This window comes from Prionailurus viverrinus, chromosome A3 (assembly GCF_022837055.1).
Source record: "Prionailurus viverrinus isolate Anna chromosome A3, UM_Priviv_1.0, whole genome shotgun sequence".
Taxonomy (NCBI): domain Eukaryota; kingdom Metazoa; phylum Chordata; class Mammalia; order Carnivora; family Felidae; genus Prionailurus; species Prionailurus viverrinus.
Window position 1 is genome coordinate 104191220 of NC_062563.1, and position 25226 is coordinate 104216445.

At 50.9% G+C, this 25226-nt stretch overlaps 1 long non-coding RNA gene across 5 annotated transcripts in view; it reads left to right on the forward strand.

Annotated features, from left to right (window-relative positions):
* Positions 1-290: 290 nt before the first annotated feature.
* LOC125162052 (uncharacterized) overlaps positions 291-25226 on the forward strand; it is a 157213-nt gene continuing 132277 nt past the window's right edge. The window contains exons 1-3 of one of the 5 annotated variants that reach the window (XR_007150880.1): positions 291-355; positions 636-782; positions 994-1076. This is a non-coding gene — a long non-coding RNA (uncharacterized LOC125162052). The other 4 variants (XR_007150877.1, XR_007150878.1, XR_007150876.1 and 1 more) reach the window with 4 other exon arrangements.

A 25226-nucleotide genomic window follows, 5' to 3' on the forward strand; every position in this document is an offset into this window, starting at 1 on the left:
CACGCCCAGTATCATCCCAAAGAAAACTGGGGGGTGGGGGGCAGAGGCTACTCTCTGCTCCTGCGTGTTAACGTTCCTCAACAGCTTTTGAAAAGTTGATTGTTGCACCGTCCTTTCATTTCTTGGGGTTTTCATATTTGCGTCTGGCGAACGCTGGAAGTCTGCAAGATGGATAGAAAAGGTTTGGTGAGTCCCTTAATCCGAAAAGCAGAACACACACCCTCCTGATAAACAGCTTGGGGGAGATCACGATTTGAGATCCCATGATCTGCTATGTCAGAGGAAGAACTGCAGAAGGAAACATGCACTGAGGTCAGCCTTGCCAGGGTGAAGTAAACCCAACCTCCTTAAAAGAGTAAGACAATATTCCTTTCTTCTCCCTTCCCTGAAATGCCCTGAAAAAGAGGAAGAGGTTCCTTTGGGCCGTGCAACCCGGGACAACGTTTCAGCGTGTATTTGAAATTCAAATGCACATGAGATTCGTGCATTTTATTTTTCCTGTGGCTCAAATCTCCTAAATAAAAAGCATTTCCCCTGGGTCGGTGCTCCCGCCCCCGTGCTGGCGAGGGGGTGGGGGACGGGGGGGGGGGGGGGGGGTGCTCCATGTGAGGTCAGCGTTTGGGTCACTTTGCCAGGGGCAGAAGGCTGTTCTTCCAGGAAGGCCTGCAGAGACCCTGGGAACGGGACCAGCCCAGCTCGCAAGTATGAAGAGAATGTCGGAGAGGAAGTGGTGGCTGTGAGTCAGCGTGAGTCATCTTGTTCCAATGAGAATGAAGACTGAGGTGTGCGCCCTTTTTTTTTCTTTTTCTTTTTCTTCTTCTTTTTTTTTTCCTTTTTTCTTTCTCTCTCTCTCTCTCTCTCTCTCCCCTCTCTCTCTCTCCCCCCCCCCTTTTTTTTTCCTCTTTGGTCTCAGTCATGGGGACACCACTGGGAATGGAGGGAAGCCAGTGACTGCATGCTAGAAGCTTTCTAAGTTGCGCACTGATATTCCAGGCCGGCTGTGCCTGAGCCAGTGTGGGCTTAAGTTCTTCACGGCCCCGGGGCCCTGGGAAGGTGGAGCCAGCTGCTTCTCCCCGGTGAGTAGGTTTCTGTCATTTTTACAATCATTTCTATAGTCTGCCTCAGAGGCTCGGCTGGGTTAAAGCACTGCCCTCTTGGAAGGGACACCGCATTCGAGACTTCGAGGATCCATAATTTTAGAAAAGTTGCTTCTTCTGCCCCCACCCCCAGGACGACTGTATTTTAGGCTGTTTGTCTCAGTCATTAATTGGGAGCGTGTAGCTATTCGTCGCATGTTACGCTGTCTTGGAATAGACTGTGATGCTTGCTTGGAAACTAAGCTGTTCCAGACTCCCCTCTGGAGCCCTAGGGAAGTTCAGAGAGAGAGGTGGGTGAACCTGTGTTAACCCAGGGCTGCCGAGGCTGGGCCAGCTTCTGCTTCTCCGAGGTGAAGGAAGACAGCCCCCTGAGACATTTCTGGCTGCATGATCTGAGCCGCCCAGTTTCTAGTGCAAGAAATACTATAGAGAGGCAGAATTCTGGCTTCCCTCTCTATGGGTGTATGACTGATTCTGGGAACGTAGTTTATGCCTTTTCCTTTTGCTCGTGACTGAATATCACTAACTGTGGTAAAAATCAGAAAGAAAATGTGCTGGGGGCTGGGGGCTGGTGGGCTGGGGGCCTGGGGGGCCTGGGGGCCTGGGGCAGTGGGTGAGGATTGGATAGTTGAGCCCTTGAGGCCTGATACGACCTTGATATGCGTTTCTCAGCCTGTTACTATTCTGATGAGACTTAGCCTTACAGTCAAGGAAACTACAGGAAACTTTTTTTTTTTAAATGTCATTCTAGTTACTGTAAATGAAACGGTTAAAATGTCATAAATACCCTGTGATAAACATTTTTTGAATTTGCTTAAAAAAACTGCACATCAGTAAGCAGGGGGTGACAGGGAGCTTTTTCAGTAGGGTCATTTGAGTGTGTGGGCTTTCTGGGTTAATAATGAGTCAGCACCAATTGCTAAAATTGGAGCACCTCAAAGAGCACATGCGATCTGCCCCCCGGGCACAGCACGGTGGCTGGCTGGCCCCTCCAGGACGTTTGGGCTGTTTGGTCTGTGGTTAGAATCGGCTTTGGGTGCGTTCCCTGTTCTGTGACCCCCACCCCCTCCCAGCTTTAGTCCCAGCCCTTCCTTGTGCCCCTGCGAGGCCCCTTTGCTAACAGGTCCCTGTGCTGAGACCCTCCCCTTTGGATGATCCTTTTTAGCGTCTGCCTTGACAGAACTGGTTGAGCATACAATTTGTTAAGTTAAAAATCCAGAGCTTGTGAAGGGCTGGGACAGCCCAGGGTTAAAAGCTGCCTCTGTGGTCGCGTGACATCACACTTGCTGGGGGACCGAGTGGCGCAGGGAGCGGGTCCCTGCTTGAGCTTCAAAGCTGGCATTCTGCAGGTGACACATAGCGGGGGGGGGGGGGGGGGGGGAAGGAAGGGCGCGTCACCTTAAAATCAGAGAGTAGGATTCCGAGGAAGAAAATCTCCCTTGAATCTTACTCTTTTTATCTGTAAACTGAGAACTGTGTTAAGGAAAACAAAATTTTTTAATAACTGGGGTTGCAGGTGGGCGGCTCAAAGGCCAAATGCAGTCCTGTGTGAGCCCACCCCCGCCCCCCATCAAATTCTGTTCGCCCGTCCAGGATTGGGTCTTTGTATTCAGCTGACTCTGGTGAGACCCCCTGTTGGTTAGAACGCAGGCCCCGTGAACCCTAATGTGGCAAGGCTCTGATGGCCTGGGCTTGGAAGCCTTGGGCTTCTGGACCATGACATTCAGAGGCTGCTGGGAGGGCTCGGAGAGGTAGCATCTGTCCAGTGCTTGCTTCCAACAGGGCCTGGACACCGAAGGAACCCCATCGATGTTAGCTCTACTGGCTTCCCTCCTTACCTGGACTCTGAAGGTATCTGGGCTTGTGGCCCCTGAGCAGTGACTTTTCCAGGCAAGATCCCGTGATTTCAGTGTCCTCGGTGGCAAGGGTGAGACTCTCGAAACTCAGGACCTCAGCAAGGCACACAGCAGGGATTTCCGAGGTGGGATCCCAGCCCACTCTGTCTCTCTCGATGAGTAATCTCTGTAAGTGCTCAGAGAAATGCCATCTTCATGGAGAGCAGAGCCCAAAAAGGCGAAATGCCCTAGGCCGTGCCTCAGTGGTTTGTCCACACTAGCACTTCCTCTTGTCCCCGTTTCAGAGAACATGCCAGGTATCAGACGGGTGTTTATCACCGGCTCCCGTGTCTTAATCCTCCTGGATAAACGCTGTTGGGAAGGAGATATAAGCCCGCGGTGAACTGATATGATCACTCTGATAATCAGGAGAGTCATGTAAAAAAGGCCAGAAATAAGGCCACGGGCAGGTCTGAAAACAGAGCGTTCATTAATACGATTTGCTGCTTTGTCATATTTTCCGACTACCAAAAGATGCTGATTCTAAGTGAGGGTGCAGGCAGGGAGTAAGAAAAGAAAGTAAGAAAAGAAAGATAGAAACTGGGCAGATCTATTTTAAAAGGACACCTACTGCAAAAAGAAAATGCTGACAATTTGATGACATTTGGAAATTGCCCAGTGCCCTGTGGCCATGGCTCCCTCAGCTTAGAGACTGGCCTATCGCTGGCCGGCCCTGTCGACCACCCCGCACCCTTCGGCAGCACCCCAGCCTGGGCTCTGGTTACCTCCCTCCAGGAGGTTTTCACGGTCCCTGACGGGTGTCCCCACTAGCCATTGATGGATGTACGGAGAGCTCACCGTCACGCTGGACAAGCTGCTGAACTTCTTGGGGTCTCACCATCCTCATTTGTGAAATGGGGTTAATGAGACGACCAGCCTCTTGGGGCCTTGGAAAGATCGGTGATGCTTAGCACGCAAGTTACAAGGGGACTCGGCAGCTGCTGAGTACATATCCACTGATTCAGACCTGCGCTCAGACACCTTTCTACGTCTACCTGGGCCCCGGGCCCTGGGGATAGCCATAAAGAATTGGCTTTCGTGCTCCTGGAGTGAGATCTCATCTGTGTCCTGCTCTGATTTGTAAGACCTTTATTGATTTGGTAAACGGAGGGTGCTTCAGGGGTCTCTCCAGGAAAACCCGGGGTTCTAGATGTTGTCACTATCCTCACTGCTATGACCACCATCGTTTTTATCGGTAACATTCTCGCGATGAGAGCAGCTCCCCCTTCCTTCAGCCCAACCACATGGTAGTAACTTTCTGTGCATTTCCTTTAACCCCCTGCCCCCAACGCGCACACGTACCCACCCTGGACGACAGGAAGGATGGCCAGTTGCTCAACCTATTCCAGGTACGGGAGTCCCAGGCAGGTGTATCAGACGGAGTGGCTGCTTCAAGATGTACGTGGCTGACGGGGGCGGGGGGGGGGTCTTCGTCTCCATCAGGAGAGGAGAGTCAGGAGACGCAGGGGGCCAAGAGGGCGCTGTCTGTAATCCAGCAGACTGGGGCCGCAGGCCAGAAAATCCAGGACCACTGGCCTCAGACCTGCTTCCAGGGTGGAAGCAGCTGGATGCTGTCCTCATGCTTCCTGTCTAAAATGAGCTGCAGGCAACTTCTGGTGATTTGAAAATCATCGCAGTATATGGAGGTGACTCATATTGAAAACATTAAGTAAGGTACACTTAAAACTAAAACCAGGGTGAGCATAATATGGCCTTTCCTTGCCAATTCTGAAGATATCCAAGATCACGCGGTGCCCCAGAAGCCAAATCTTTACGCTCATTCTTCAGGGGTCCGAGAGAAGGGACCACATGGGTCGCCTTGCTCAATCAGCCCTCTGTGGTATTGCAAAGTCAGGCATCGGGTGCTTTAGACATCTCTTTTCTGAGAGTTTAGGCTTTGGCTGCTGAGCATGGCTGTCTCAGTTAGAAACGGTGCCACTTTGTGGGTGGTTTTCTCCCACAGCGGTTACCTGTGCCAAAATCCAGAAGCCCCTTTTTGTTCACAGCGTGGTTGGCAGGGGAGTGGTGTGAGTCGTGTGCCGGGCCCAGTGCTTTGGGGCAGAGCTTGGGTTCCTCACAACTTCAAGAGGGTTCTGGTTAGACCACAGAGCTCAGGCAGGGAGAAGCCAACAGAGGATCAGAAGGAAGTTGGGTCCACCGGAAGGAGGAGAGGTTGGGAGGCTTGATGACTCCTCTGATTAAAAAAAAAAGAAGAAGAAGAAGAAGAAGAAGAAGAAGAAGAAGAAGAAGAACCATCTGGTTTTATTGCATTTTTTATAATCAAAAAAGCTAATGGTGATGGCAAATCTTATCCATTTCGGTTCTCCTGCTTAACTTTTGCATTTAGGATTGATTACCCTGCAACTGAGGGCTTCTGCCCCAGAGGCCTTTAGCCTTTCCCTCCATGCTGTCCTTTCAAAAATTTATCATACTTATAATATTGGAATTTTTAGCAATGGCAGAAATGCATCACTTTAGCTGTTCTCCCTGGACAAATCTTTCATAGAGTGTGAGAGGGATGCATGGGTTTCTACCAATGTAGACAGATATAAAGGAAAACTTTACAAAATAACAGTGGCTCCAGCAAGTGTCAAGCTTGCTTTCTCTCAGACAGAAAAAGATTGGAAGCAGGCTGCTCAGGGTGATGGTCAACGGGCAGCTAGTTCATTCATCTCTCTTTTCTGTTATCATTAGCATCGACTTCCTTCCTCAAAGTTATCACTTGGTTTTAATATGGCTGCTGGAGCTCCAGCCATCGCCTCTGCATTCCACATAGGAGGAAAGAGGAAAGTGGAGGGATAAAAAGCTAAGCATTCTAGACATCAGGCTCCTTTAAAGAGCTTTCCCAGAACCCCCAACTAACCCTTTCTGCCTACATCTTTTATTGGCCACTGTTTCTGTACGGCAGCCAGAGGAATATAGCTTTTTAATTGGGAACATTGCTGCCCCTGACAACGTAAGGGTTGTTGACAACACAGGAAGTAAAGGAGAATGGATATAGGACAGACAACAAGCAGTCTCCACAACAGAAGTACGCCAGAAGACAGCTAGATTTATGCTTTACGTCATTTAGCTCCTCTGGGACCAGGGTCTACTTTGTGAAATAACCACATTGGGCTCATCAGAACTATCAGGAGGAGACTGGCTTCAAGAGCCCCGAACAACTTGGAGCGGGGCATTCAACGGGACAGAAACCGCTTGCTTTTTGTATTAGAGTCACATAAGCTTTCTTTTCATGCCTGCATTAGCAAATATTTACCATTTCCCCAATAAAATAAAGATAACTCGAACACTGCTTTGTTTCCTGAGTGCTTGCTCGGTGCCGGGCGCTGTTCTGGATGCTTTGCAAATATGACCTTACTTAAGTTCGCACAGACCTGTGTGTGGCAGATCACCATTATTGTCCCCATCAAGCAGACGAGGAATCTGGGACACGGAAGGGTTAGGGGTGATGGCAAGATTACACCGTTAGTAAGGAATGGAGCTTGGCTTTGAACCCAGCAGTCTGGTTCTTTGACCCAGGGATGCGGAGGTGAAGCGGGCAGACCAGGTCTTTCCCATTTGTCTTTCTGGTGAAATAGACATGAGCCCAATAATGTCAGGTTGCTGTCAGTGCCCCAGCGGAAGGGCGCAGGGAGGTGGGGCGCCCTCACGTCTCGCAGCACCTCCTGCCTGGAGGGAACTCAGTCCAAGCTGAGCGTTCTTTCCCCCACAGAGCACATAACCAGGAATCTCAGCTATGTCTGGGTTCATGACTCACCCCCTCCCTCACAGCCAGCTTTTCCAGAGTCAGCTCCTGAGTCAGGACCACGCCCTTCCAGCCCCGAGGATACAGACGGGGCTTCATCCAGACTGGGCTTCAAAGCTTCGGCAGCGGTCCAGCAAAGAGCAGAATGGCCCAAGTAGAAAAGTTTCGGTTCCAAGGACACGCAGTGTATTCACATAATTCAACCTGCGCGAAGGCCAGAGAAGGTGAGCCTGTCACACCCTCTGCTCCACACGACCCCGTTATCTGGTGGCACAACCAGGGCCACGAGGATGCCTGAGAACAAGATGGATTTTTCGGTAAGGGGCGTCTGCTTAATTCTACCTCGGACCAAGTCCCCTCCTGTGTTTTGCTTGGCGCCGTCCCAGAGCCTTACTCCGTGCCTCCATTTTCCTCCTCCAGCTCCTTTACAGACAGACAGATGGACGGGCCAATGAAACACACAGGCTGCGGTGGGTAGTGGGGATTTTAGGAAAGCTCCTTAAAGGAGCCTGGCATTTAAGAGGCTTAACGTTTTGTCCCCCACTTCCCTCTGGCCTCCTGTGTGGAATGCAGAGGTGATGGCTGGACCTCCAGCAGCCTCCTTGAAGTCAGAAGACAACTTGGAGAAAGCAAGCCAGTGCTAACGACGGCAGAGCAGGCAGATAGTCACAGGGCTTTGCCTGGAGATGTAACTATTTTTGGAGCGGGTTTACCTGCATGATGCAGAGGGAGGTATGAGAAATCACTGCTGAAATTCAATCTGTAGGTCAACCAGGAGGGTCTATGGGGTGCCAGTTCCCTTTGTATGGAGCTGTCTTTTTTGCCTCTGGTATAAGGAATGAGGAAGGACTCAGGGCTGCATCCCCGGGTTATGGACTTTAGTGGCCCCTTCCTCATGTGAGAACATACGATGACCGTCTTGGTATAAAGATAAATGTCATGCAAACGGGATTCATTGTTATGTATTCATATTCACTATGTTCAGGTTTTTCTTCTGACTTTGAAATAAACGGAAACATTTGATTTGCAAGAGTATTATGCTGAGGGTGGCCCCGGGAGGGCAGAGGGCAACCACAGGAGGGCCTCCAGAGAAGGGAGCAGGGGGCTGGTCCCTGGAGGGGCGCCTCTGGATGGCGTGCAACCTCTCTGCAGACGGCAGGTGCGCCCGGCTTCTCCTGGGGTCTTGATGAGCCTCAGCGGCCACGACACTCCTGTCACCTCTGGATATGATACTGAGGATTTTCAGAGCAGATATGTCCTTCCTGTGCCACCTTTCCCGTCGTCCCTCATCTCCCCTATAATTGTTCTGCGTGTCCAGTTGTCCTGTTCAGTGGGAGGAATTTCGGTCTACAGGGCTAAGATATCAAAAATCTAACACTCCCTTATTCCTGAAGTCTCCACATTATATCAGATCTGCTTTGCACTCATGCTGCTGCTATGTTACCCCCTCAACCTGGCTGAGGGCACATTCAGATTTGGTCATTCTTGGGGATCTCTGTCCCAATGCTCCTGGCATCCTCACACAGCCTCAGGGCTGTGAGGTGCCAGAAAACCGGAGCGGGGCAATCTGCGATCCAAGGTGGTCACCACGATTCCCACTCGACACCTAAGACCCAGCACCTGTGGGGCTGCGGAGTTGGTTGGGGGCCCCTGCTCCAGCTGGAGGGGCCCGCACGACCCAGTTGTCTGTCCCTGAATTTGGGCCCTTTCTGGAAACGTGCCCCTGCTTTCCTGACCATGGTGTGAGCTCCCAGCCCGTGCAGCTGAGGAGTATCCGGTGGGGGGCCCCCCTCTACATGCCTCGTCCTGTCCGCTAACTGCTGCTGGGCCTCTCGTAACTTGGAGCCCCCCATCTTGGTGTGGGGGGGGGGTTGGTAAGAAAGAACAGTGACGGCAGGGCACCCTCGAAGGACCAGGGAACAGCACTGTCCAACCGAACTTTCTGTGATGATGGAATGTTCTAGATCAGTGTTCACATGTAGCCACAAGCCACCACGTGCGGCTACTGAGCACTTGCAAAGGGGCCAACGCGACTGAGGAATTGGACCTAGACTTCTATTTTATTTTGATTAGTTTCAGATTTCAATGCCCAAATGGCCACATGTGGCTAGTGGCTGCCATATTGGAAAGCCCAAATCTAGAGCATGTTTTCCTGATCTGGGCAGCTTTGAAAGATGGGCCATCGCCCTGAGGACGGATGTGGTACTGGTGTGAAGGGGTGAGGTTGAGTCTGGCTCTCAGTCAGTCCTCAGCGAGGTGGAGAGCTTCTGGGCCAGGAACTATGGGCCAGGCAGGTAGGGGGCCACCAGTGCCACTAGGGCAAGCCTTGCCCCCCCCTTCTGGGCATAAAACCTGAGTTGGGCCTTCCAGGTCTCCAGTGGCCCAGAAGAATGACCTGCCCAGCAGGTAGCCCAGGTTCGGCACCTGATATCTAGAGCATTTCTGCTAGTTGTGTTGATGGTTTCTTCAGGCCTCACCTGAGGCCCACACCACAGACGGGCCCGGCTTGTGGTACTTGACCCTGCACATTCCTGTCTGGGGACACGCATCCTCATTTTTGCTGCGTGGAGCTGTTCCAGGGACTGACCAGAGTGGCCTAAGGGAAGCCTCAGGCTTGGTTCCTGTCACTGTCGTTCTGCAAGTCCCCAAGACGTGTCTTTTGACTCTTTCGGCTTTTTAAGGGAGAAGGATCAGCCCATATTCAGCCACGACAGACAGGAAACACACAAGCAGCCGGGAGATACGGTGAATGGGCGGAAGATCGCACACTCAGGCCCCAGGCCCGTGCCCCTCCTCCCCTCTGCCCTGTTCCACTGCAGCATCACAGCACAGCAAAGTGATGCTCCCCCACGGTGCCCCTGAAGTCACCCCCAAATTCCAGGACTTTGCTTCCGGCCACTCCCCCAGGCACGGTGCTGTGTGTTCTATTCCACGGACCATCTGTCAGTGGGGCGGCCACGAGCCACCCGGATGAAGCCAGCTCAGCTCCGCCAGCTTCTCGCGGCCCAGCGCCCATGCCTGCCGGCCTCAGTCTCTTAACCTGTGAAATGGGAATATAGGAGTCATTGCCACAGAGGGCTGTTGTGAGGATGAAAGGGGTCAGTGCCTGAAGAAGTCTTAGCAAAGTGCTGCCCACAGCAGGTGCTACAGCAGGAGCTGTTGTTGTTGGAATTGCTGCCTTTTTGCTGTTTGTTCCTGACCAGAGACACCTTTCTCTGGGCCCCGGATCTCCACCCAGCAGTGGTCCAGCCACTCCAACTCGGGCATCCGGGGAATCCCATCATCCTGCCTCCATGTTTCATTTTCTCCAGGCCCCGGGCAGCATGAGCTGTATTATCTTAGAGCTCGGGAGACTGATTCGATTGTCCAGGCCTTCAGTACTCATCGAGTGTGTATTGAGACCTATGGAGGCAGGGGATGAGCAAATGTGGTTGCTAGAAGGGCTGCTGGAGGGAGGTGCAGCTGGTATAGGCCACGGGCCCCTCATGTATGGGGGGGTTCTCTGAGGGTCCCTCGAAGGGTCCCTCCGTTTGAGTGAAGATCTGAAAGGGGTCAGTTTGTGCATTTTCGTGTTGCTTTGTTTTCTCTGCATGGATAGGGCAGCTAGGGTAGGTCCCTGGCTCCCCCTGGCTAGCTGTGTGACCACAAGTGAGTCCCCAAGCGTCTCTGATGGTCTGTGGAGGGTGGTGAGGTGACCCACCATGGCGAGTGCTCGACAACCCAACTTGGAGCCACCATCACTAACAAGACACTCTTCACTGTTCATCAGGAGTTCTCCAGAGTCAAAGGGTGCTGCTCACCACAGCAGTCCCTCTATGTGAGCCCCAAGAGGGGCCATTTAATCTACACTAAAACCCCTTCTTTCCTTCCGGAGACAGCCCGGCCCATCCCTGCAAAGCACCCACTGAGAAGATATTCCATAAATAATCCAAAGCTTGTTTTCTGGTATTTCCACATTTTGGACCTCACTCTGCCCCCCTGAAGCCATTCGGTCATATCCGTGGTCCTAATTCAGCACATTCGGTAACATTCACTGAGCAATTATTCTGTCCCAGAAACAGCTGAATAATACCACGAGCCCCGGCTGGCTTCTTCCACGATGAGCCCTTCCAGCTGTGTGGCGGTCACCGCTGTGTTCAAGCTCTCCCTTCTTTCCGAGGTTCCTGAATGTGTGCGCTGAGGTGTTCGGCAACCTTGACCCCGTGCTGCCCTTCTGGTCACAGACGGCAGTGTTTGGCGTCCCGCCCTCAGATGAGTACAATGACCGCCCTTGTCCTGGATGCTAGGCTGAGGTTTGGGGCCAACCCATCCATCAGCCCCCACACTGCACTTGTAGTCGGCTTGCCTCCCTGCCTCTTTGTGTGGGGCGTGTGCAAAGCCACATCTCCCTCGTTTTGCACTTGGGTACTGACTTCTTTGTTGGTCTCTTAATTTATTTTTTAGCCCAAGTAGAACTTTACATTATCCTTGGTTGAATCTTCTAGAATTGGCCCATAGAGTCTCTAACATGAAATGTGAAGCTTTACGTCATCTGCAAGTTAGAGAGCTGTTTCTCTTACGTCTTCTCCAGAAGACTGTTTGGATCCGTGTAGACCAAGAGCAGAGAAGGGCGGCACTCCACTAGCGACTGTCTTCAAGGTTGCCATTCTGGGGCACCTCACGGACAGCTCACCTTGCTGTGCAAGGTTTCACCGATGCTGACGATAGGTGGCGAAACACGTCATGTAATCAAATGTGTGATGGGACCCCGTTGACAAACGGGGCAGGTACTGATCATTTAGACACTCAGCCAGACTTCTCCTGTTGGGTAGCCTTACCTCTTTCTGTCTCGTTCCCTCCTCCCCCCTCCTCAAATCCTGGCAGGTTTTGGCGAGGACAGCTAACCCTGGGGCCTGCTGTTGGATACCAGCAGTTCACCAGCAGTTAAATCTAGAACATTTAAACGCTCAGTTGTTGGGGGATTGTTGCTTTAGTTGGTTATGCATAGTCACATCCTCAGGGGTTGTGGGTTGGATGCATTCGATTCCAGATATGTGTGAGATATGTCTTTCAGATAGGCCACTGAGCCCGGCCTGACACATGGGTGGCTGTCTCTGTGTGGCGGTCCTTTTGAAGTCCCCAGAAGTGCCTGCTCGGGGGAGGGGAGAGGAGAGACGCAGAATGAATACAGACTGCCACCCAGCAGCACAAGAGGTGACTGCAAACCAGAATGCTCCGGGTGAGAAAGTGAGCCACCCAGTCACTGTCTCACCTTCCCAAAGTGGGTATCACGTGCTCTGTGTTCACCGACTGAGTCCGTCACCAGGGGCACTTGGACAGAATGGAAGCAATCACTCGAGAGAGGCCAGGTTACACTGTCTTTAGGAAGTGCTGCCCCCCTCAGCTCATGCCCCCCTCCCCTTGCCCTCTGGTTGCCAGAATTATTGGAATCTTCCAACTCTCCTTTCTACCACTCTGTGAACACGAAGGGCCAGTGGCAAGAGACGGACTTCTTATTCAAATGGAAATTGTTCTCCAAGTTTCAGGAAAGAGAGAGTTCCAGAACTTTCTGAGCCAACGGATTCCAAAGATCATTACAGTTACCTGGTGCTCTGCTGGTAGAAAAGGGGAGCCCCCTGGTTCTCATGTTGGAGGTTTTAATTTATATCTTGTGCAGGACTTAGGGGAGATTAACCGTGCGGCTTAAACCATAGGTAGTAAATCAATTCGCTTTTGAAAGGGCCTCCTGGCAGCAGCAGGGGATGGAGAAACGAATATTTATGGAGCGTCTCCCATAGGCCCCGTGTACGCTGGCTGCTTTCTATCCATTAACTTGTTCAACCCCCATATCCATCCCACGGGGGCTGGCAACTATTCGCCCATATTGCAGACGAGCAGACTGAAGTTCTTGAGAGTTTCAGGGTGCACAGCTCAAGGCAGAGCCAGAATTCCCACCAGCCTCCCCCAAAACACCACGAACCTCGCAGCGGGCCAGATGTCAGGCCTTGTGCGGCATTCTATTTCCCAGGACCGCATCCAGATTAAAGCCTTTGCGGATGGTTCAAATAAATCCTTCCCAAAATGGAGGACGACTTTTTTTTTTTTTTGGAACCTGAGCAGCTCTTGCACGACCTCAGGGAATCTTGCTGGCAACCCTGGGATTAGTCATGGGGGGGCACCCTCCCGCCAGGGGCACCTTGAGGGACTCACCTGGAAAAGGGCCCTCATCGAAGGTGACACCGACTTTCAGCCGGTTCTTTTTGAGGTCATATGGATGTCTCTTTTAATCCGCAAAAGTGACTAGGGAATAGAGTTTCCAGCTTTAATTAATTTCTTGAATAAGGTTCAAAAGTGAAAGTAATTAAGAAGGGGTCTGGTGAAACGCGCCCTCGCCCCACTTCTCGTACTCAGTTGCCATTGACCTCTCCTCTGAAACCCTTCTCTTCGTTGTTTACCTGTCCGGAGTTTCTTTATGCAAATGCAAGCAAGTGGTTGAATGAATCTTTTTCTTTTCTTTCCTACTTTCCATAAAAACTAGCACAATCGTTTTTACTGTGAAACCACTCTTGGGTTCTCGAGAACACCGGGTTGTACGTTCCCTGCATTTGGGGCTGCTGAATTTCAGAGCTAGTGGGGTGGCTACGCTTCCCCGTCTCCAGTGTCCTGAGGGGAGGCATGCGCTTGTCCAGGCATTCGAGGGACAGGGGGGCACGCAGGGAAGGCACCGTGTTCGAGCTCCTGTCCCTAGCAAAGCCCCAGGGGGCCAGAGCGGGGAGGGCCATCGTGGGCGCTCTGAGATGCGCTCTAATGGCCTGGGACCCCATTCCCCGGGGTGGCGATCTGGCAACTAGCCAAGGGCCAAAAGTGAGTGGTGACTTGGCCGCCCTGTGTTCCATGAGGGTCCCGGGTCCCCACAGTCAGCCTGGCACCAAATTGTATTTATAAAAGACACAGAGGAGACGATGGAGATTGAGAGCTGAAAAAAAAAAAATCCATCTCGGAATTCTTTTAAACAATTCCCTCCCCTCCCCCCTCACCAGTGACAGCAAGTGTTCTCACTACGCCATGAGGCACCCAAGTGGCCACGGCTGACGTTTCACAGCGCCTTCTCTGGGCCAGGCACTATTCCAAGTGTCACGGAGTAACCCTCAGTGATGATCTCCATTTTTCAGGGAGGAAGCTGGGCCTGTGGTCACTTAGCTACCAAGTTGGGGAGCCAGAGTTCAGGCCAGACAGCCAGCCGCCCAGCCACAGCTGGTTTCTCACGGCAGCTCCTGGGCCCAGGAGGCTTCCTGGATTTTACTCTCAGGGCACCCACGGGGTGGAAAGACAGAAGACAGCACAGAGCCCAGGGGGGCCGGACGTCCGCACTGAGGCACGACAGACAGCCCTGGGCCCCTGTCTGGGCGGCCCCGCTTCTTTCGGAGGACTGGCTGGCCAGTAGCCTCCTTGAGAGGCACATCCCGACCAGGACCGTCTCCACCGGCAGCAGCATTTTGAGCTGTATGGAATTCTATCCTTTTAACAACCTTTAATTTAACTCTTAGGGTAGACATCGACACTGACAGAAAAGAAAGCACATGTGTTTTTAAGAAGGCAATTTATTTTCAGGGGAGAGAGTTTGGGGGGAAACACTGGCAGGAGAAATAGCAGAGACTGTGAGTAGAGATCCAGACTCTGTGAGTCATCATTCAAGGCCCTGTGTGTGTTACGGGCTGAATCGTGTCTCCCCGAAATTCACATGTTGAAGCCCTACCCACCCCCCCCACCCCCCGGCCCCGAGTAACTCAGAATGAGACCTTATTTGGAAATGGTGTCATTGTAGACATAATTAAAGATGAGCTCATCGTGGAGGAGGGTGGCCCCTTTTCCAACATGGGTGGTGTCCTTACAAGAGGGGGACATTTGGACACAGACGGGCACACGCGGAGGATGTCAGGTAGAGACTGCAGTGGTTCTGCCATAAACCAGGGAAGCTGGGAGGGAGGCTGGGGTCCGATTGTCTCCCTGGCGCCTTCAGCGGGAGTGTTGGCCCTGCCAGGGCTCGGGCTTCTTGCCGGCCGAACTACTGGACGCATTTCTGTGGTTTGAGTTTATGGTAGTTTGTTACAGCAGCTCAAAGAAACTAAACCGGTGCACATGCTTCCAGATGCGGAAGGAGGCTGCTGGGAGCCGGTTTCCACCCCAGGTCCAGCCCAGCCTGTTCCCGGGCGGTCCTGCTTTATGTAAACAACTGGGACGTTCTCACTTTGTTTTAACTTTTCCTGAACTGCGAAAACGCGGAGGTCCAAAAGCGGAATTTGGTCTTTACGTGAGGTTTTTCAAAAGGGGGCGGTGGGTGGGGTGGGGGGAGAAGAAGAAAGAGCCACAACATCTTCATAGGTGACGGGATCCATGCTCTGGTGGGCCGTACGACGTGTCCCCAGGCAGGGCCGGCTTCTCGGCCACGGAATCCGCGTGAGCGGAGCTCCGTCTAACCTCACTCTGAGGACCTCCCCCACCAGCAATCAGCAATCGGAACTTTCACCCGCGTGGTCTCTTCCCAGTCCTTTCCCTTCCACCAATGTTCACACGCATCCCTCCAAGTGACAACTTACGGAGCAAGCAGGGAGGCTCCCGAGGGCGGGGAAGTCACACTTTCCGTGGGGACTTTTCGCCGTGTTTCCTAGTTATTGAACAAGGGCGACCGTGAGCCTGACACAACCGTGGCTTTGACAAGCAGTTCAGAAAAACAGGAACCGCCAATTCATGAGAACTTAAAGAAAAAAATAGTTTAAAGAACTGAGAAATTGCCACATTATAGTGAAAGAATGTCAGGTTTTGGAAATGACAGAAACGAGCAATTTTCACCTCGAAAACCTGGTGGAGTCAGTTACACAAGACGTAACCACACACAAACACGAGCATTTCTTATAATATAAGGGCATTTACAGTCAAGAGTATTTCATGGAAAGTTATTTTAGTAGCAAGGGTAGCCTTCAGCAATGAGTATTCGTCAAGAGAGTGAAACCCTGACTTCAAAGTCAGGAGGCAGCGTCTGAGTGCACACGCAGGGTGCACCGGGGACCGGGGGACTGGGCCCAGCCAGGGGTTCGAGGCGGCTGGAGGCGTTGAGTCTCTGCTCACACGTGTGCTGGCTGGGATCCCCTTGTGACCCGGCAGGGCACACCCCCACTGCTGGGGCCCCTGGGTCACTGCAGTTGGCTCTAAGAGCCAGCTTGAAAATTTTTCAATAATTCTTTTATTCTAAAATTGAGGGCATTATTGGCTGCAGGGAAAATGGCATGCAAACTTGTGACTGTGGGATGTAAGCAGCCTATTACCTGAAGGTAGTATTTGAAGAAAATAGAAAGGCACCAGGTGGAAAGTGTCCAGAGGGTGGAGGTGCCGTGTGACTGCCCCGGGCAGAGAGAGGGCTCGGCTGGGACCCGGGTGGCGGTGCTTGGCCAGCCGTCCGGACACCGGGTGTGGGTGTAGGACACCCACAGGTCCCCCCGCAGAGCAGCCTGCTGGTCCCACTCAGGCTTGTTTTCTTCCAGTGTTGCCTGGGCAATCCATCACATAATTAAAGTTTCTTCAAACGGTCGAATGCTACAGTTCACGCGGGACTCTTTGCCCCAAATTTGTGGTCACCTTACTTTGCAGCTACATACAATTGGTATCTCTTCAGAAGGCTCTGCCTCTGGGGGTGGATTTAAAAGTGGCCCTCCCTGGGGCACCTGGCCTGGCTCAGTCGGGGGGAGCTCTCGACTCTTGATCTCAGGGTTGTAAGTTCGAGCCTCACGGTGGGTGTAGAGATGACTTCAAAATAAAATCTTCACATCTTGCCAGAGAAAGACAAACGCCATACGATTTCACTCATATGTGGGATTTAAGAAGACGAATGAGCAAAGGGGGATAAGAAGAGAGAGAGGCAAAGCAAGAAACAGGCTCTTAACTACAGAGAACAAACTGGCGAGTACCAGAGGGGAGATGGGTGGGGGGGTGGGTTAAATAGGTGATGGGGGTTAAGCGGTGCACTTGTGATGGATGCAAGTGTTGAATCATTCTATTGTACACTTGAAACTGATATTGCACTGTGTGTTTAACTGGAATTTCAATAGAAACTTAAAAAATAAATAAATAAAATAAAACAAAACAAAATAAAATCTTCAAAAAAAAAATGTTGCCCTCCCTGCTGAAGAGTTTTAGGACGTAAATCCAACAAAACAGTAACCATGCCCTGAAAGAAGATGGAAAGGATTAAACTCTGCCTCCAGAAGTACTCATTTTAGTTTTTTTTAAGTTTTTGTTCAATGTTTTTTAATGTGTTTTTGAGACGGAGAGAGACAGAGCATGAGCAGGGGAGGGGCAGAGAGAGGGGGAGACACAGAATCGGAAGCAGGCTCCAGGCTCCGAGCCGTCAGCCCAGAGCCCGACGAGGGGCTCGAACTCACAGAGTGTGAGATCGTGACCTGAGCTGAAGTCGGACCCTCAACCGACTGAGGCACCCCGGCGCCCCGACAAGTACTGATTTTAAAAACAGATACATAAATCGGGGCGCCTGGGTGGTTCATACGGTTAAGTGGCGGACTCTTGCTTTCCGCTCAGGTCATGATCTCACGGTACATGAGATCGAGCCCCACATCAGGCTCTGTGCTGACAGCAGGGAGCGTGCTTGGGATTCTCTCTGTTCTTCCTTCTCTGCCCCTCCCCTGCTTTCTCTCTAAATAAATAAATAAACAAACATTTTTTTAAAAAAGATGAAAAACACAAATACGTAAATTAGCGGACTGTGCTGGGGGGAGCTGGTCTAAAGAAGGGCTGTGGCCTACTCATGACTCTTTCATAAGTTGCTTTACTCTCGTTCCTTTTTTTTTAAACTCGAGGGGACAAGACCCTCTATGTGGCCGAGCAGAACACTGCGCATTTAGGTGCTTCCACATTAGAGCTCCCGGGAGACCCCTCCCCAAGGGGCTCCGCCATGGTTGGTCCAGGCCTGTCCTCGACCGAGTCCCAGACTGCATGGCAGCAATGATGTTCTCACTGTCTCTCGCTTTTTTGTGTGTTAATTTAATTTTCAATTTTTTAAACTAAAAAAAAAAAAAGTTGGTTATACCTTTCTTTCAGCCTGTTCATAGTCTTTGTCTCCTCTTCCTCCTTTCCTTCCTTCTTTCTTTTCCTTTCTTTTTGGTTGTTCTTTTTTATTTATTTATTTATTTTAGAAAGGGAGAGTGCAAGTAGGGAAGGGGCAGAGAGAGAGGAAGACAGGATCCGAAGCAGGCTCTGTACTGACAGTGGGGCTTGAACTCGCGAACCATGAGATCATGACCTGAGCCTAAATCGGATGCTTAACTAGCTAAACCACGCAGACACCCCTGGTTGTTGTTCTATAAGAGCTCTTCTCATATTCTGGGTCTTAAACCTTTGATATATATGCTGCAAATTATTTCTCCCGGTCCGTGGTTTGACCTTTTACTTTGCTTACCGTGTCTTATATTTTACAGAAATATTTAATTTTTATGTAATCCAATCTGTCATTATTTTCTGGACACCCAGGTTCTGGCTTGCTTAGAAAGTCTCCTCCCACCCCTAGATTACAAAACTATTCTCACATACTTTTTTTTTTTTCTTGTGGCATTTTATAATTTTATCTTTCTGGTTTAAAATACCAAGTTCATGGGGTTTTATTTTCCTTTACATCTTGAAGAAGAGGTATCCTGTCTTTCTTTAAGTGGATAGCAGTTTTTCCTAGTACCATTTATCAAGCAGCCTACGTTGTCCTGCTGAAAATATTTTAAAGGATTTCTTTGAAGTTTATTTATTTATTTTTGAGACAGAGAGAGAGAGAAAGCCCACGTGAGGGAGGGGCAGAGACAGAGAGAGAGAGAGAGAATCCCAAGCAGGCCCTGTGCTGTCAGAGCAGAGCCCAACACGGGGCTCGATCTCATGAACCATGAGATCATGACCTGAGCCAAAATCAAGAGTCGGACGCTTAACCAACACCCAAGCACTTCCCCCCTTGCTGAAAATATTTTAAGTTTATGGGTTTAGTATTGGGGGACATAAATGAGGGAAAGGAGGCAATTTTGGTTGGTATGCAGAAGTCAGCGGGTTGGCTGGGCCTTGGGGCTGAGGGATGGAAAGAAAGTGTAGAGATTTCGGGGAATAGGACATAAAAACGGGAAGGGGTCAGGGTGGATAACCGGGGGCCAGCAGACAATGAACATGGTGGAAGGAAGGTAGGGCTGCAGCAGAGGGGGCTGTGAGTGGAGAGCCAACAAGAGGCTTGGAAAAAATGGATCCAGCTGGCAGTCAGCTCACGGAAAAACAGATGCTCACGCTGGATACAGGCCAGGCTGAGCCAGGCCCCGGGGAGACTTGTAGGCACGGCGAGAATCAGGTTCGGATATTTCCGTATTGAAACATTTGATCTGACGTGTGCAAAGTAGGCACGAGATCCAGGTAGAAGAGAAGCCTGATTTTCCCGGGGCCAAGGAAAATATCCCGAAGGGTAGGAATGGACACAGCCTACGAGAAGGAACCCGACCCCACCGAAGCGTGGAGGTTGAGTCAAACCAGATGATTTAGTGGAGCCCGAGTCTGCTAACAGCTTCTGAGGGTAGAAATCTAGAAAGAGCTCCCAGAGGGCCCGTCTGAAGCCCCCTTTTCAAAGAAGTCTTTCCAGGATGCTGTGCCACAAAGTCCTCAGGGGGGAGACCATTAAGTCCTCAGAACTCTCCCATCTGGGTCCATGGCAGATACCAGCTGAACCAGCCTCATGGGCTTACGATCTGTGCAATCGTCCAGGGGTCTGTGCTCAGAATGCTCATGCCTAGATTAATGTTCTGCTGTTGCCATCTTGAAATTCTCCATCATTTCCGAACAAGGGGCCCCGCACGTTATGCATTCGGGCCTGGATGTAGGCCATGGGTCTCAGCACTCTTCCTGGGAGCCCAGACGTTCCTTATGGTCCTCCAGCACCGTGTTCCAGGGAGTCCTGCCGGAAGGCAGAGGCAGCAGGAGATGAAATGTAGTTGCCTTTCGTGACTGGATTCTTCACTACTGCTTTATGTCACAGCAGATCCTGATTTATGAAATGCGCCTTAAAAGCAACTTACAGAAATGCAGGGGTGGGGATAGAATTTGCAGTGAAATTCTGTCCCCATTAAAGAACCTCCAGCCACATGACTTGCTGTGCTTGGGCCGTGTTCTCTGTACCAGGCGGAACCCACAGAGAAAGAAGGCTGCCAGCAGGAGGCCTAGGTGCTCTACTGAACAGATGACTCAGCCGTGCACTTATCCTAAAGGTTCCCAGAGCTAAGAGTCAGGGGCCCTGGCACATGAGTTGTAGGAGGCGTCTGTGTCCCCACCAAAGACACGCTCCATGGTGGGGAGCTGTTGGACCACCTTCCTGGTTTATCCACCAATCCCTGGGGATTCCTGCAGATTGAAGGAATCTTCCTTTCTCTTTGGGATCCTTCTCCCCACTGTGTCCTACCTGTGCAAGGACTTCCCTAGACGGGAGCATCAGCCTGGCGGCAGCATTCAGAGACTAAAAGAGCACCAGTCAGAGGGGGACCCATTTCTACCACTCCTGTGCACTAGACCCAGGTACCCCCCACTTAGGGAGAAACTTGCTGCCCAGTTATAGAGAAAGCATCGTAGTGCGTGATGCCAACAACATGGTCCCACTGTAATTCTCCTAAACACACAGTTTTCTGGTGAGTTCTCCTTCTGGATTTGACAGATCAGGTTCCCAACAAGGAGAGTGCCCTGAGGACAGGGCTTGCTGCAGGGTTCTCAGACTCTGGTCGCTCACCCAACACCATGGCTTATGAAATGGAACCTCCGGGACATCCAGTGACAGTTGCCCCCATAGGAAACAGAAGTTTCCATAAAACTTCCTCTCTGCTGTGTTTATGCTCTGGCTGCTTGTGGGTCAGTTATTGGTAGCGTGGCAATGGAAGCGAAGGGGTACCAGTGAGTAGTGTAGAACATAGTAGATGCTATGCCCCAAGGGAATCCACACTCAAGTACAGAATGAGAAACTTCTGGGTGATTCAAGAGAAATTCGTTTTATTACCGTTATTATTGCAGGCCTTCTCAGAGCCTTTGGCCATGCTTTGTAAATATCCAAAATGGCATAACCTGGACAGTATATGCTAAATGTCGATGGTGGATGGAACCTTCCCCTCTTTTTTTTTTTTCTCGGAGAATTATATAGGACCAGAGTTGCCAAGACAAAACACACGAATGTTATCGAAATTGAGAAGGAATATGTGAGTACGGGATAAAAGAGAGTGACATTTGGATTGAAATTCAGAAAAAAATCAGAAAAGACCCCCAGATCTTCCCAGAGGGGAAGAGCAGCATGGCAAAGTATGGCAGCATGTGGCAGGTCTGGGGTTGGCTGGCAAGGGCAAGCTTGGGGGCAAGAGGAGACTGGGGCAGTTTTTTAGGACCTCCATTGGCAGATCACAGTGTTGGGCCTTTCACCTGCAGGCAGTGTGCATGTGTGTGTCTGTGTGTGTGTATGTGTATGTGTGTGTGCATGTGTGTGTGTGTGCGCGCGTGTGTGTGTGTGTGTGTGTGTGTACAGTGCTTAAAGCTTTTGAGCAAAGGATAGGTTGATTAATGATGCACAGCTTCAGAAAAATGACTTTGTGGGAAGAACTAAGGACATCCTGGAGACTCACAGCCCTCGTGGAAGGCGGCCTCAGTATGGAAGCTACGTGTGGCCAGGAGGGAACGGACCCAGGTGGCAGGGTGGCAGATGGACACACGGATCGAGGTAGAAGAGGCAGCACGGACGACTGGCTGAGGTTTGAAACGCCAGGCCGCCCAGGTCGCCAGCGACATTTCAAAAGCTCAGACCAGATGGTAACACCTGGGCCGGTACAGATGAGTCAGGAGAATGACTGTGACCATGTGAGGGGTGGGCCCAGAGTGGAAATAGTTTCTCCCACCCAAGCATTAAGAACATTACAGAGGGGTGGCACCTGGGTGGCTCAGTCGGTTAAGCGTCTGACTCCCAGCTTTGGCTCAGGTCATGATCTCACAGTTGGTGGGTTTGAACCCCGCATCGGGCTCTGCGCGAACAGTGCGGAGCCTGCCTGGGATTCTCTCTCTTCCCCTCTCTCTGCCTCTCCCCCTCTGGCGCTCTCTCTCAAAATAAATTAATCAATTTAAAAAAAAAGATAAGAACATTACAGAGGGGTTGCCCCTCTTTCCCTCAAGTGGGTGCTGGCCGAGCAGCCACCAACAGCACGTGGGAATGCGTGTGTGCCAGGAGCACACCATGGTGCCCGCCTTCGAAAGCTGTCCACGTGAAGAAGGAGTAGTGACCGGGAGAAGGAAGAGGCCAGAGCAGGCCCTTTCACTATGATGGACAGCTTACTGTGGCTGGTCCATAACCACAATCCTGGAGCCAACAGAATCCACTGCTCACCAAACTGCTTGTCCTGGAATCTCACAAATTTGCACGTTGACTTTGTTAATAAAGGGCTAAGGAGATAATTCAAACAAGCCCTGTGGTTTGGAAGTCACACATTTTGGTGCTTGATGCTCACGCATACGGCGAAGCATTTGAAGAACATTTCCTAGACCGAGGTTTGTTTCATGTTTGCATCAAACACGCAGCAACTCTAGACAATCTCCCGAAGAAACTCAGCTGGCCTCCGTTGTCGGTATATTCCCCTCTTATGGCCTCATCCCGTGCACATAGGTCTGTGTGTTCACATTTACGTATGAACATGCATGAGCGTGCCCTCGTATGCAAACATTTGGGTTCATGAAATTTTAATCCACCCTCAATCGAGGTATATAACCAGGACAGATTGATGGAAAGCTTTTAGGACTTGAAAGAAGAGACGTGATAGTCATCTTGCATTATAAAGAGCACCAACGCATACTGAGGAGTATTTCTGCATTGCATGAGGAAGTAATGAGTTGTGAAAGGCCACAGTTATTTCATTAAGTGCAAAGGTACTGATGAGGAGGCAGCAAAGAATCAGAAAGGAATCCTGGTGGAAACAGCATACAGCCTTGAAGGAGAGAAGTCTAAGCACAATGGGAGCGCAAAGGAGGAAGGGAGAACGCTGGAGAGGGGCCGGAGGGTGACTTACCCTGAGGCCCACGGTGTTTGCGAACGTGGTGGCATCTGGAGCAGGCCTTGAGAGGCAGGCGGATTTGGATGTGCGGCCGTGGCCACGGAAGGCTGTGCAGGTGTAGGGGTCCGTGTGCGCAAAGGCATGGAGGTGGGCGCGTCCCGGCGGTGGGCGTGTCCGGCGGTGGGCGTGTCCGGCGGTGGGCTCGAACAGGGGTGTCCTGTGCCCTTTGGCTGAAGAATCAGCACAGAGGTGGAGGACCCAGCAGGCAAAGTAGGTTGGTTCTGATCTGGCTGCTGTGACACAAATACACAAATGAGTACAGACCCTCAGGGAAGCGCCCATAGGACGCATGCTTCTTTCAAGGTTGACTTTCTCAAACCATGGCTGGAATTCCGTTGGGGGGATTACTCTCAGAGCCCACGCAGCAGCCACCGGGATAAAAACCCTCATTGCCCCAGCTGGCTCACTTCACCTGACAGTTTCTAAAATCTCTCACACGGAATTTGTCACTCTATTAAGCATCCATAAAATGCACTTTGAGCCTGAAAAGCTTTTCCAAAAGAAGAGCTTGAAAATTGAACCTTAGGCAGCAGAAACCGTGACTTCCAAACCACAGGGTTTGTTTCAATTATCTCCGTAGTCCTTTATTAACAACGTCAACATGCAAATATGTGCGATCCTAGGACAGGCAGTTCTGGGAGCCGTGGGTTCCGCTGGTTCCTAGCAGCAAGAAAATTCCTTGTCTTAAGGACAAGATCCATTTGGAATATTCTTTATTAATCACGTACTATGGCATTAATATAATCCAAATTACCTAACTGTGGTCTTTCCTTTTGTGATGGTGGGCACTTTCTTCTATCATCAGAGACTTGTCACCGTGCCCAGCCTGAATTCGATGGCTTCTTTCCAACTATTCCAAGCTAACTCTGGGTGTGTGTCTATCTGTCTGTCTGTGTGCTTCTGTGTTGTCCATGCTGCAGTCCAGACTCTATACTGTTTTCCTTATTATGTAAGATTCCACTGGAAGGACACTACTAAGTTTTGTGAAATCGAAGCTCACATGTTGACTGAGATGCTGTGGGCTGAGGGTCCTCTGAAAGCTTGCAGGCTGGGGCTGCCTTGGTTGTGTCTGATGGCCCACAAGATATAAACCCTGGACACCTTGCAACTCTTTGTCACCAAGCAGAAAAACCAAAGGGATTTTCAAACCAAACTGGTTTGAGATGTCCTAGGGCTTCCGTAACAAAATGTCACAGACTCGGTGGCTTAAACAGCAGAAATTCATTTGCTCACACTCCCGGGGGCTGGAAGTCCAAGATGAGGGTGTTGACAGGTTTGGCTTCTTCTGAGGCCCCTCTCCTTGGCCTGTAGATGGCCACCTTCTCCCTGAGTCCGCACCTGGTCTTTCCCTCCACACCCCCCCCCCCCATCCATATGCTTGTCTTCCTTTTTAAAAAATATTTTTTAAAGTTTATTTATTTTGAAAGAGAGAGAGAGAGAGAGAGCCAAAAGCAGGGAAGGGACAGAGAGAGAGGGAGAGAGGAAATCCTGAGGCAGGGCTCGATCTCATGAACCCTGAGATCATAACCCGAGCTGAAATCAAGAGTCAGGTGTTTAACTGACTGAGCCACCCAGGCACCCCTTAATCTCCTCTTCTTATAAGGACAGTCACATTGGGTTAGGGCCCACTTGTGTGACCTCATTTTGCCTTAATTACCTCTTTAAAGGCACGATCTCAAAATACAGTGCTCTTCTGCGGGACTTCAACGTATCAGTTTTAGTAGAACACAATTCAGCCCATAACAATTGGTTTTAGGTACTGCCTTTGGGACTCCTCTCCATGCCTTTGTCTCACCAATGGATGAATCACACAGTAAGTGGCTAGATGAAATGCTTGGCCAATTAATATTGTCATGCTCAATTATAAAGACAAAATATGTCCACCTTTGCATTCTTTATTGCTGGCTTCTGTGGTTTAGATCTAGCAGCTACAAAAATTCAGAATTTTGCTAGCCGGGGTGTCAAATCTCATCCTGGCTTCAAATAGCACGTTTTCATCTCAACCAATTTTGGCCCAAGGCCCCTAGATTTCTAAGCACGATCCCCTGTTCCTGTGGTAAAGGGCTGCATCGCCTGCCTAATGGCTTGACCTACTGTTCCCTCTGATGGAGGCAGCTCTCGGGCTCAGCCGGGCCCCTGACCAGTCTCAGGCCCCGCACCGAGACCTGCCGATTCCCTGGCACCGCATCGTTGTCCCATGCTCTCGTGTCATTCCCGGCGCTCCTGCGTCAGCCCCACGAAGGCTTCCTTCCAGCCCGCCTCCCACAGGCCCTTTTCCTTACACCTCTCAAGTTCAAATTGTCCATGATCATCCTCCAGTGGGTGGACTATCTTTGGAGACGCTTTTGGCCTGAAT